Here is an 11,071-nt window from a genome sequence, read left to right on the forward strand (position 1 = left end):
AGAAAATACTTCTGTGTACACTTTTGTGCCCTCTGACTGTCTGAGGTACTGATACATTCTTTTTTTTCCTATTCCCTAGCCTCATTATATTACTTGAAAATGAACTGCATATGCTACTTATTGGCTCATGCTCCACCTCCTTGTCAAAATCATTCAGTATTTTATCACTTGCCTATTTTGTTCTGACATTTCCCCAGTTTTATACTATCAGGGAATTTCATCACCTTACTACTTATTCTTTCTTCCAGCCTACTGATATACTGCATAAGTTCAACAAAATTGGTGCAAATAATGATTCTTAAGGCTTTCCATTATTTACACCCCTCCAAACCAACCTGCCTCAATTCACAAGACTCTCATGCTTTTTGTACCCAAGATCGTGCTTCTTTTCTTTTTTAATCAAAGAAAGTATCTCTCCCTACGCCATACTTATTCACCCAACAGATTAGTCTTTTGTGCTATACCATTTCAAAAGCTTTGCTAAAATCCTGGTAAATCATGTTTATAGGCTTCTCTGTCAGCACTTGTGGCTATTCTCTAAAAATACTCTTTATTGAAAATTTTAAGTGTGATCCTCCCTCTGTGAACCTTTACCCTCCATCCTTCATTAAATCCGAACTTCTATCGTGTCTTTGATTATCCTTCCTCTTCTGTTCCTCACTGTTTAAATCAAGCTCACAAACCAGTAACTTCATTCATAAGCCTTATATTCCCTGTTAAATGTTTGTTTAGTGGTCTTTTCTCAGGTTGTTGATGCTTCTTCTTAAAGACTGCAAGTTTATCCGCTTAATGTTTCCTTTTATCTTCAGCTGCTTTCACTGAGAATTTTGGAATGGATATTTCTGCAAGTAATTTATTGTGTATTATACTCCATTATATTACTTCTAATCTGTACTTTATTCTTCTCCATAGGGAGGAGATGCCACTAGCTCAACGACAATGCATTTGTTTAACAGTTCTGGTTTCCTTGATTACATATACCATTTCTGGATCTCCTGTACCCATGCCCCTTTTAACTGAATACCTATTCCCTATATGAAATAACCAAAATATCACTTATAGCTTCTAATGCATGGCATCTACAGTCTCAGGCTTGCAGGCATCCCTAGTTTGTTCTATACTCCTTTCACACTTCTCTTCCTCGCCTGATCAAAAATGGGTTTGATGTGTACCTGTTACCCCACTGATAACCTCCTGTTTACACCTGATTACATTATTTGCCCTTGTCACATTACTGAAGGGGACTTTCAAGGCTTTATCCCCTCAGTTTTAGCACAGACTGAGTGTGTGGATCAATAACAGAGCTGAGACAACCTGCTGTTGCCAAAAAAGAGTGATACCACACTTCTCACATCGTCTAATTCCCTTCTCCCATCAGTCATTCACTCAGTTTCCCTCACCTAAAGGGTGGAGTTAATCCAACCTTTTAAACTGACAGAAAAATAACCTGACAAGAGAAAGTGAACAGCATCTAAAAATCATATGAAAATAACAAGTTGAAACACTTAAAACTTGCACACTAACTACAGCAATTTGCCAGTGCTAACTCCTAACGCTGCCAGCTGATTTTTTTACATCATTATTTTATTAAGCATTAACAGTGTGCTTGGCCCTTTGTGATACACAAGAGCAACCACCATCCTAGCTTTGTCCATTTAGCCATTTTTTCATCAGAGTTCAGATTAATTTTGACAGTACCTTAATTAAGGATTTCTTTCTTACCTTCCTGGATGCTTGTTTTGTCAACCTTAAGCTCTTAGAAAACTAAGCATATGTTAGCCAGTTTCACTGCATAGTTAGTTATTTATCTTGCTTATGGGGCACTGTCATCTTCCTTTTTTCTTTTTAATTGACTAATCACCAACTCTTGTAATTGCTCACACAAAACCCATTAATTAGTATTTCCTGATTACTTTTAAAAAACATGTTCATGGAGATTTTATGAGTATTCTTCTATTCTGTTTTTGTTTATCAGGGCCTAAATTATAACAGAGTCCAAGTGTACACGCCTGTGGAAAGAAAACAACCAATCCCATAAGGTAAGCAAAATGAAAAATGGAAAGTAACATTATTTTTCCTCATTTCTTTCATTATGGTTACTTATTGCATACACAAAATATATTGAGTCAGAAATACAAATGTTAATGTTAGCAGTCCTTACTTCTCTATTCTGCTTGAATTCATGCTCTGCTGTTCTGTCTTTCACCTTCTTTCTGGAGTCTGTATTTAATCATGTCTGTCTTCAGTGTCTCTTAGTTACAAACCTTTTCCTCCCCTAGCTGACGAAGAGCATTAGCTTGCAATGTCTCACATCCCCACACAGAAAAAAACACATCTTGCTACATTTAAAAACTGCATCTCTTCCCTTTGAGATCTCTAATCCTTTAACTCTCTCTAGGCCTTTCAAACTCAGTACTGAAGTGAAATACCTGTCAGAAAAGTAACTCTAAAACCTGGCAGCACAAGGTTGTATATTTATTTTCTCTCTCAATTACTTTATATTAGGCTTATATACATTATGAATACAAACAGCTTAAAGTTCTGTGAACTTGATTTGGGATCTAAAAAGCAAATACAGGTCTTTCTGTCTTTCTGTGTGAGGGCCTGATCCTGGGTGAGGCTGAGTCTCCGAGCAATGCACAGGTATCTGCTGAGCAGTGCTCAGGAATTTAGAGCTGTGTCAGCAACTGAACTTTCTGTCAGCATCCCCACCCCTTTCTGTCCTCTTATATTGCACTTAAAACCAAAGGCATTGAGACCCTCTGAAGCCCTAGAGCTGTTAACCCATCCAGAAGCATCCCAACACTCAGCATCTGTGTCAGTGTGGTCATGGACATTGAGGGAGAACTATGGCCAACATGACACTGATAATTCTGCAGAGGAAGTGGCATCAAAGCAAAGGCAATAGAGTTTGACTTGGCAGGTCTGAGACTCAAAAAGCTGATATTCTGGGTAAGTTGATATTTTTTCCCTTTTAAAGTTGGGTTTTTTGCTTTGTTTTTTAAAAAAAGGCATACTGAGACAGACTGTCATTCAATAAAGCCACTACTTTCTTCACCAACAATCAGCAACAGATGTAGGCCAATAAAATTAATAGTTTGCAAGTATGCACAAGAGAATACTCTCGTCTCTTTTCTCCATCACAGATTTTGTAAAAGCTCTCTGGATTTTAACAGAAAGGCAAAATCAGGAGCTTTTTTTAATACCTTTTTTTTTTTTTTTTTTAATTTAAACACTACAACTGCTTTTCTCCCGCTCTGTGGAGAATTAATGCTGATTAATTTCACTTTCTAAAGTGTGACTCAGGACCCTCCCCCTACCCTTACTTGTCCACTTTTAACTCAAACTGGATTCTGCACTATTACTTACCAAGATAATTTAATCCTACAGAATAGAACTTGTGCTCAAAAATATGCAACATTAATATTAATGTACAAACAGAAATATATTGCTCATACATAATATATAAGAAATTAATTTTCATTGAAGTATCAAGAGAAGGAGTAAACCCCTTAGATCCTTCTCACGCAATTAGCTCTGCACTTGGGGAAGTCAATGGGACTTCACAAATGAGGGCTTCACATGATAACATGGGCAAGACCGGGGTTTTAAAAAGGCACTACAAAATATGGCATGAAGAGAGTCCTGCAATCATATTGCTGTGATTTTGGTTCTACCCTCCATGGGTACACTTAGGCCACATCAACGTGAACAAATACACTGGTAGCATCTGAGCTGGCACACAGCTGCTGACACTGCAATGACGCTTGACTGTGTGCCCAGCTGAAAAACCTCCTCTGGGGCACTGCAGCTGCCCAAGGAAGTGGTGTACCAGCAAAACAAGCACTCTGCTCAGCCACTCTTCAACACTATCCACAATGATTTGTGTCTAACTGGCTTTTTTCCTGTGAAGAAATACTTGCTCTCCTCTAAGGGAATTAAGGGAACTTCGCAGAATTGCCTCTGTCTTATTTCATAATCTTTTACTTTCACATTAATTCTTAATATACCAGCAGCTCCTCTTAGGTACATCCTGTAAAAAGTTAATGTCTTTTTACATGGGGCTTCAGTCTACCATTTGTCTATCTAAAAAAAAGAATTGCAGAATTTGTTTGAGAAGCAGAATGCCATACTTCTAGGTTTGAAGGACTTCAACCACTCAACCACCATCATACAAACCAGCTGTGAAGCAGGGAGCATATGAGAAATGAAGAACTATGGTTAAGACTGATAGTTTGGGAAAATCACCAGGTGATGAGACATTCCCTGCCTAGTCCTGTGAGAGAAGCACCAAGAGGCAGAACAGGATCAATTACAAGTTGATCACTGTCAGGGATGGTTGCAAGGATTCGTAAGCAGACAGCCATGTTTCTATATGTTGGCCCTAAACCTATTCCAGCCATCAGATCAGAAACCAAGAGGACTGTTGTAGCAGTGGTAAAGCAAACACAGAAGAAAATATGGAAACTTAAAGTCTCAGATCATTCTTTGTTGGTGAACCACCCTGTTTCCTACTGGAAAATGTAGAGAGAAAGAAGTGGCCTTCCAGATATGAAAATCCATTAGATGTACCTTTTTACAGACAGAATGCTGTGAAACATCTGAATAATAAGCAAAAACCAGAGGAAATGTATCCCAACACAGGACACCAAAACTGTGTACATATAATCAAAGGGGATAAATAGCTCCATTCTCTCCTACCTCCCACCTTGGTTTTGAGTACACAAGCAGAAAGTCACTTTGAAATGGCTGCACTTCTAATAGGCAGTACTTCTAAGACACTCTTCAAAGGCATTTCACAGGCATTAAAAATAATTCCTAGAAGTGCACATTATTATTGGTAGGACTAAACTCAGATGCTCAGTATCAGGAAGAGCCCTGATCTTTCATTCACTGACTTATGGAGCCATATACCAGCAACAAAGGTTTATCCACCATGGAACAACAGGGTAACATCAACATACGTCTGGTAGGGCCCAAAGATGGGCAGAAACCACAGAAGAACAAAATGGCTGAGGTTGATCTCTGGGGACTCTCTGGTCCAGTCCTCCTATTCAAGAAGGGTCACCTAGAGCCAGACCACATCCAGATGACTTGTGAGTATCTCAAAGGGATACACAACCTGCCTGGGTAACCTCTGCCAGGGCTTGGTTGCCCTGGAAGTGTTTTCCTGATGTTCAGAGGGAACCTCCTTTGTGTCCATTTGTCTCCTCTGCTTCTTGTCCTAGAATGTCACACGGTGGATGTTAGCAAGGGACAAATCTCTGCTGTCATACTCAGCAAAACATGCTGTATAAAATAGTAAAGGTCATATTTATCCAATATTTTGTAATACAGTGCAGGAAACAGTATTAACAAAATATGACTTTGGCAGGACAAAAAGGTATCTCTCAATTTTGAACCACCGGGCATAAAATCAACTATCTGCTATCACAGAGCTCTGGCAGGTCAAAGAACAATATCCTTTATTAAGATACTACATGTCAGGTGGTTTTCTTATGTTCATTTTGTATAACTTCCTGAAACAAGCACTACTGGGGCTACATACCCATTTTAAATTAATGGTTAGCCCATTTTATTTCCCTCATGACAGAGTAACAAATCTGGGTGTTATCTTTGTTGTATGAGACAGAAAAATACACATCATATATAACAACTTTATTGAGGAGTAGTGAAAAACAGTTCTCATGTACAGTCACTTAAGAAGCTGGCCTGTGAGTCTCACAAAGAGTAGATCATAGTTTCCTCCTATAGCTTCATGTCTTGTGTTCACTTGACTTTTGCATATAAAACAGGTATAAACTTCAGCTACAGCCATCTTCCTTGTTTGGACTCTTAAAGGCCTCTCTTCTATTTGGATTCTGTTGCCTGCTGGGTCACCTGTCTTCCCAAATATTGTAACAACTTCATAGGCTTTGAGATTACTGTTAATCTATGAATTTTTTCCCTGAAATTGGCCAAGAGTAGTCCAAAAATAAGAGGTAGAATTGAGAAAATCCTCTAGAGGTCTGCAAACCAGCAGACAAATAGAGATACAATGTGTTTAAAAAAAGACTGGATGTGGCACTTGGTGCCATGATCTAGTTGAGGTGTTAGAACATGGGTTGGACTCAGTGATCTTAAAGGTCTCTTCCAACCCAGAAATTCTGTGATTCTGTGATTCTGTGACATGTAATGGTTTTCTGTATCTTGTTCCTAAAGATGATCAGGCTGGAAAATTGTGTGAAATTTCTTCTAGTTTCTACCCAATTCTGAGATCAGAATACAAACACTCATCACTACTGTGATTTTCCTGTGGGGCTGTGCAGAAATTGTGGCATTCCATACCAGCCCGTTGGCCAGCAGGTACAAGTACAGGAAAAACCCCAAAAGGACAGTGGGCTGCACAGCTGAGCTGTGGGAGCATACAGCTCATGGATGTTTTGTCCCATGAAGCTTTGCTGAATCTATATCTGCCCTCTCCAGAGATCCTTAAGGACTCCATCCACATTCCTGTGACCCTCTATGGTTCTTCTGTGTTTCTTCAAGGACACATTCCACCCCCCAACCCCGGCTGATTTTAAGGAAATCTTGGTTTAGCGCTCTTGAAAATTTTGGAGAACATGTTATTCTTTCATCCTCTCCTGCAAAGTTTTCGACAGGTGTGAAGAAGACGCCTCTTCAAATTCCCCGTCTGAAGCCTCTGAGAAATAACAAGACAGACAAACAGCATTAGATTTTAATGATCAGTGGACAGGAAACTAAGAAAATTCACTACCATTTTCCACCTTGCTTCTGTTCAGCAGCTCCCAGCCAACATATGGCCTTCCTTTCACAGACTGAACTCATGGTGTGTGTGAGGTGAGAAGTTTGAAGCCTAACTTTAGTAGGATTTACAGCAACAGGATAATAATACTATCCTTGTAAAATTCAAAGAGGATCCTGATAGCTCACCACCAGACAAAGAGAAGAAATATGCTTAAGTTGGACCTTATCAGCCAATTCATGGTAGTGGCACTGGCAGAAATTAAAGCATAGTGCAAAGTGGAGGTGGCCTACTGTGGCAAAAAACCCCAGGCTAGCCCTTCCTAAGAACAGATATGGTCACACTTTAAATAATACTTTCCTGAAAGCAGTGTAAAAATGATGCCAGAAGACGAAACTGGTATTTTTAGTGAACTCATTTTGAAACTCCAGAAGCAGAAAATATGTTTGTCACAGATTAGTTCCACAAACTATTTCAAAGCCAAATCTTTGTGCCAGCAACAAACCTTCTTTACCTTTTTCTATCCCTGAATCCAAAATACGGCATGAAAATCACTTGTTCTGGGCCTGGATTCACTGACAGGAAACCCAAGGCACTACTTATGTTTACATTACAAGTTTATGTGCTTATTCATAAAAATCCTGTAGTCAGAATGATCAGCTTAGATTGCTGATGAGGAGGATTATTTTAATTTCTTTATGTATTTCAATTAAATGTGTGAGTATAGATTTCAGTGCATTTTTTCAGTTAAAAGCACTGTGATTTATATTGCTAAAATGCTATTGCTTGCCCTGCCAAAAGCATGCATCTGGGAACATTTCTGGGTTGCTTACAGTCTTTTCTCTCATCTTTCTGCCTCTGACTGCCAGTGCATGCTGTTGAAATAAACCAGCTACTTCAAAAGGCAGTTCCTGTTTTCTGTCTTTGTGGGTCTGGCAGTGTTTTGAGAAGTGGGGGGAAGAATAGTAAGAGAATAAAGGTAGATTCAGAGCCCATGATTAAATGAAGACAAAAAAAAAAGTAATGATAAAAGAGTATACCTACCTGAGCTCCGTTCTTTCTCCCAGGGTGATACCATTTCTGGATTCATCTTAAGTTGAAGAAGTTGAGTTTCAAGGAGTCAACAGCTCTCCACAGCAGCTGAATTTTGTGACCCACATCTCTGAAAGCTCGTAGTCAGACTGCACTTTCATGGCTCCTTCCAGAACAGTGCTGTGATGTGCCCGGTGTCCCCTGCTGTGACATGCCCATCCTGGCATACAGCTCTGCACAACCACAACAGGACAGAAGAGCAGCCCCAGATTCTGCTCTCCAGCTGGTGTGACAGTTGCAAACTCTCTCCTTTGTCCAGCATTTTTGATACTCTCTGAAATAGCGAGTTTCTGCAAATCTGTTGCCACACTTAAATAAGCATCTTCACTCCTGAAGTGATTTGGCTGTGTACTCATGCTGCTCCTTCTCTCCTCAAGACCAGAAAACCCAGCGAATTCTTGTATTATTAATGAAGGACTGTCTGCATTGCCACAGGTAATACAGTATTCACATGAGCTTCACATTCATGGAACAAAGTGATACAGAAGCAATTATGCTTCTACTCTGAAAGTCACCAACAGGACCCCAAACTGAGCACAGCTGCACATGTGGATGCTCTACCATAATTTAGGTTTAGACATTAAACTGTGGGTGGAAGCTGGAGTCCATTCCCTCCTCCCTGCCAGCTAAGAAACAGACAATATAATTTATTGCACTGTTATGCTAGTGTGATTCAGCAAGTGCAGAAGTCTTGCAGCTTAAGAAGTGAGGGCACAATTTCTGCTGAGTCAAGAGTTCTTTCATTAGGTGCCTGACAGGATAATAAGGAAGAAGAACAGAGTCAAGGCCACACAGATTTTCTTGAACAGATTTTCATCTTCCAAGTGTTTTACAAAAAGTGTATTGTAAATAAGCATGGAAACACACTTTTCAGGAAATATCTATCTTATATTCGGAATAAGGAAAATGAAGCAGAGATGTTCAAGCAGTTTTGGTCAAGTCAGCAAAGCAAATGAGTGACAGAAAAAGGTCTACTTCTCAATTCACCAGCACACCAGATCTTGTTCTCTGCTTTTAGACAGTAACTATCACTAAGGTTATCACCCTAGCCCAAAAGTGTGCTTGCAGTGTGATTCAAGATCTTTACAAGAAATCTAAAACCAGCTGAATCCAGCACCTCATTAAAGCTCAAAGATCAATTTGCAGATCTACACATTTTAGAGCTCTTTCAAAAGCTGTTGTTCATCTGTCTAAGTCTGTGTGATAACTTAGGGGTACTACATTCAGCAGTGTGATGGACTTAATGAGTTCTGACCTGCTCCTTAACTCATTGCAACCAATGATGAGCACTAGTCATAATTTTCCATCCCAACCAGAAGGTAACTTTCAGCGGAGATGATTCAGGTCAACATTTTTCACTCAGCAAGTGGGGTCAGCTCAGCAAGTGACAGCTCAGCTGAAGACATTATACTATGGTAAGGTAATTGCACCCTATCACATCACTGAGAACAGACTAAAAAGGGAAATTTTGTAGTTCAACCATGAGAATACGCAGCAAAGAATCTAGAAGTGACACCTCCAGTGTGATATTTTATCCTAAAAAGGTATTTTCCAATATTCTTATCATTGAAATCTTTTACTGAGTAAAAAAGGGTATTCAGCAATATTAATGATCTGACAACTCATCTCATTTATGCAAGATACCTATTTTTCTTGCCTTAGGAGTGAAATACTCTATATATATAGGTTGAAATCTGAAATCATGTGACTCTCAATAATGCAAATGAAACTTTCACTCCTTGATATTATTAATACTGTTTGGTGAAAATTTCCCAAAATTGCATGTTTAAGTAGCTGCCTTCAACATCCCCTTCAGTTTAAGAAACATCCTTCCAGTGGAGTATGACAGCCAGTGACTAATAATAAATTTGAAAAATCCATTTTTTAATTGTTTTTACTTTCCTCAGTCTGGACATCTAATCTATAGTTTTAAACATCTGCACATTCCCACTTTAAATTTTGGTTCTCATTGCTACATAGCTTGCATCACTAGAATTTGAACCAGTAATATCTGCTAGAAAAATTAATTATCCTTCAGGATTTTACAAACGTGCATTTATGGCTTCCAGAACTACCAATGCTCTGTGAGGAATTTGATAGCTTTTTCTTCCCATGAGAAAAGAATCTGAAAGTCTACATTACTATGTGGACACCAGAACCATAGACACTGAAAATTCAATTTACATCCTCAGAATGAAGGTGGGGGGTAAATGGTGATTTGAAGGAGACAACTGCTATTCACAAATGTGCAGTTTAAAAAGCTTTTTCATCTTAGATACACTTTTATATAAAAATCAAAAGGATTAAGAAGAGGAACATGATGCCAATTAGCAGTGTAACTAAGAACTCAGATTATACCTGATCCAAGTACAGGAAGATTCACTAATGATACTGAAGGTAACTGATCATATACCACCACAAAGGACTCTCAAATCTCTTTCTGTCTAGTTTACAAGCAAGAGAAAGACAAATTGGTAGCATCTTAGCATGGTAACTGACTTCACACATGATTCTGATTGTGCTTGAGGTAGCAGCAATTGGCTTCCAACATGACTGGGAAGAGGGATTTCATGTAGTCACTCGATGCAAGATGACAGAAAGAAAAACCAGGATGACTCTGAACCTATCAAAAACATGCAGCTGGTAATCCTGTTGTTCCAAGTAAGCAGCAGTGAGATCATCAGTGGCCTAAAACACAGCTAATGAGAGCCACTCCTCTTCCCTCCTCTTTAAAAAGATGCTTTTCCTCAGACCTCAGGTTCACAGTCTTACAGCCTTCCATAAATTCCACACCACACCCCATCCTCAGGTGTCCCCTACCACCAATGAGCAAACTGGGGATAAAGTTATGAAAGCACAGGGCCTTTCCTGGGGAGGTGCAGCCTGCCTGGTACTTCATCCTGAATTCTCAGCTCCAATTCTCTCTTCATGGCACTCCAGGTTCTGTGCTACCTCAGTGTCCTTCTCCCAGCCTATCTTCATCTATGTTCTCAGAAGCTCCATCAATACTTACCTGTTGGTCCACATATGCTGGTGTATCCTCACTCTTCCCTCTCTGTCTCCCTCCTGCCCTCCAGTTTGCACAACACTGTTGGACAACATGCTGAGAGATGTCTTTCCCAACAGATGGGCTCACAAACAGGGAGTGAGGAAGGTGATGGAGGAGCAGCAGCTCCCTAGTCACAGGGTATCCATACACATTCACAGCAATTCACAACATGGTTGCACCATGTT

General features: G+C 39.6%; 1 protein-coding gene across 13 annotated transcripts in view; it reads right to left on the reverse strand.

Annotated features, from left to right (window-relative positions):
• Positions 1 to 11,071, reverse strand: part of ZNF521 (zinc finger protein 521) — a 230,315-nt gene that overhangs the window by 122,144 nt on the left and 97,100 nt on the right. The gene's annotated exons all lie outside the window — the stretch shown is intronic.

This window comes from Melospiza melodia, chromosome 1 (genome assembly GCF_035770615.1).
Source record: "Melospiza melodia melodia isolate bMelMel2 chromosome 1, bMelMel2.pri, whole genome shotgun sequence".
In the NCBI taxonomy this organism is placed as follows: Eukaryota; Metazoa; Chordata; class Aves; order Passeriformes; family Passerellidae; genus Melospiza; species Melospiza melodia.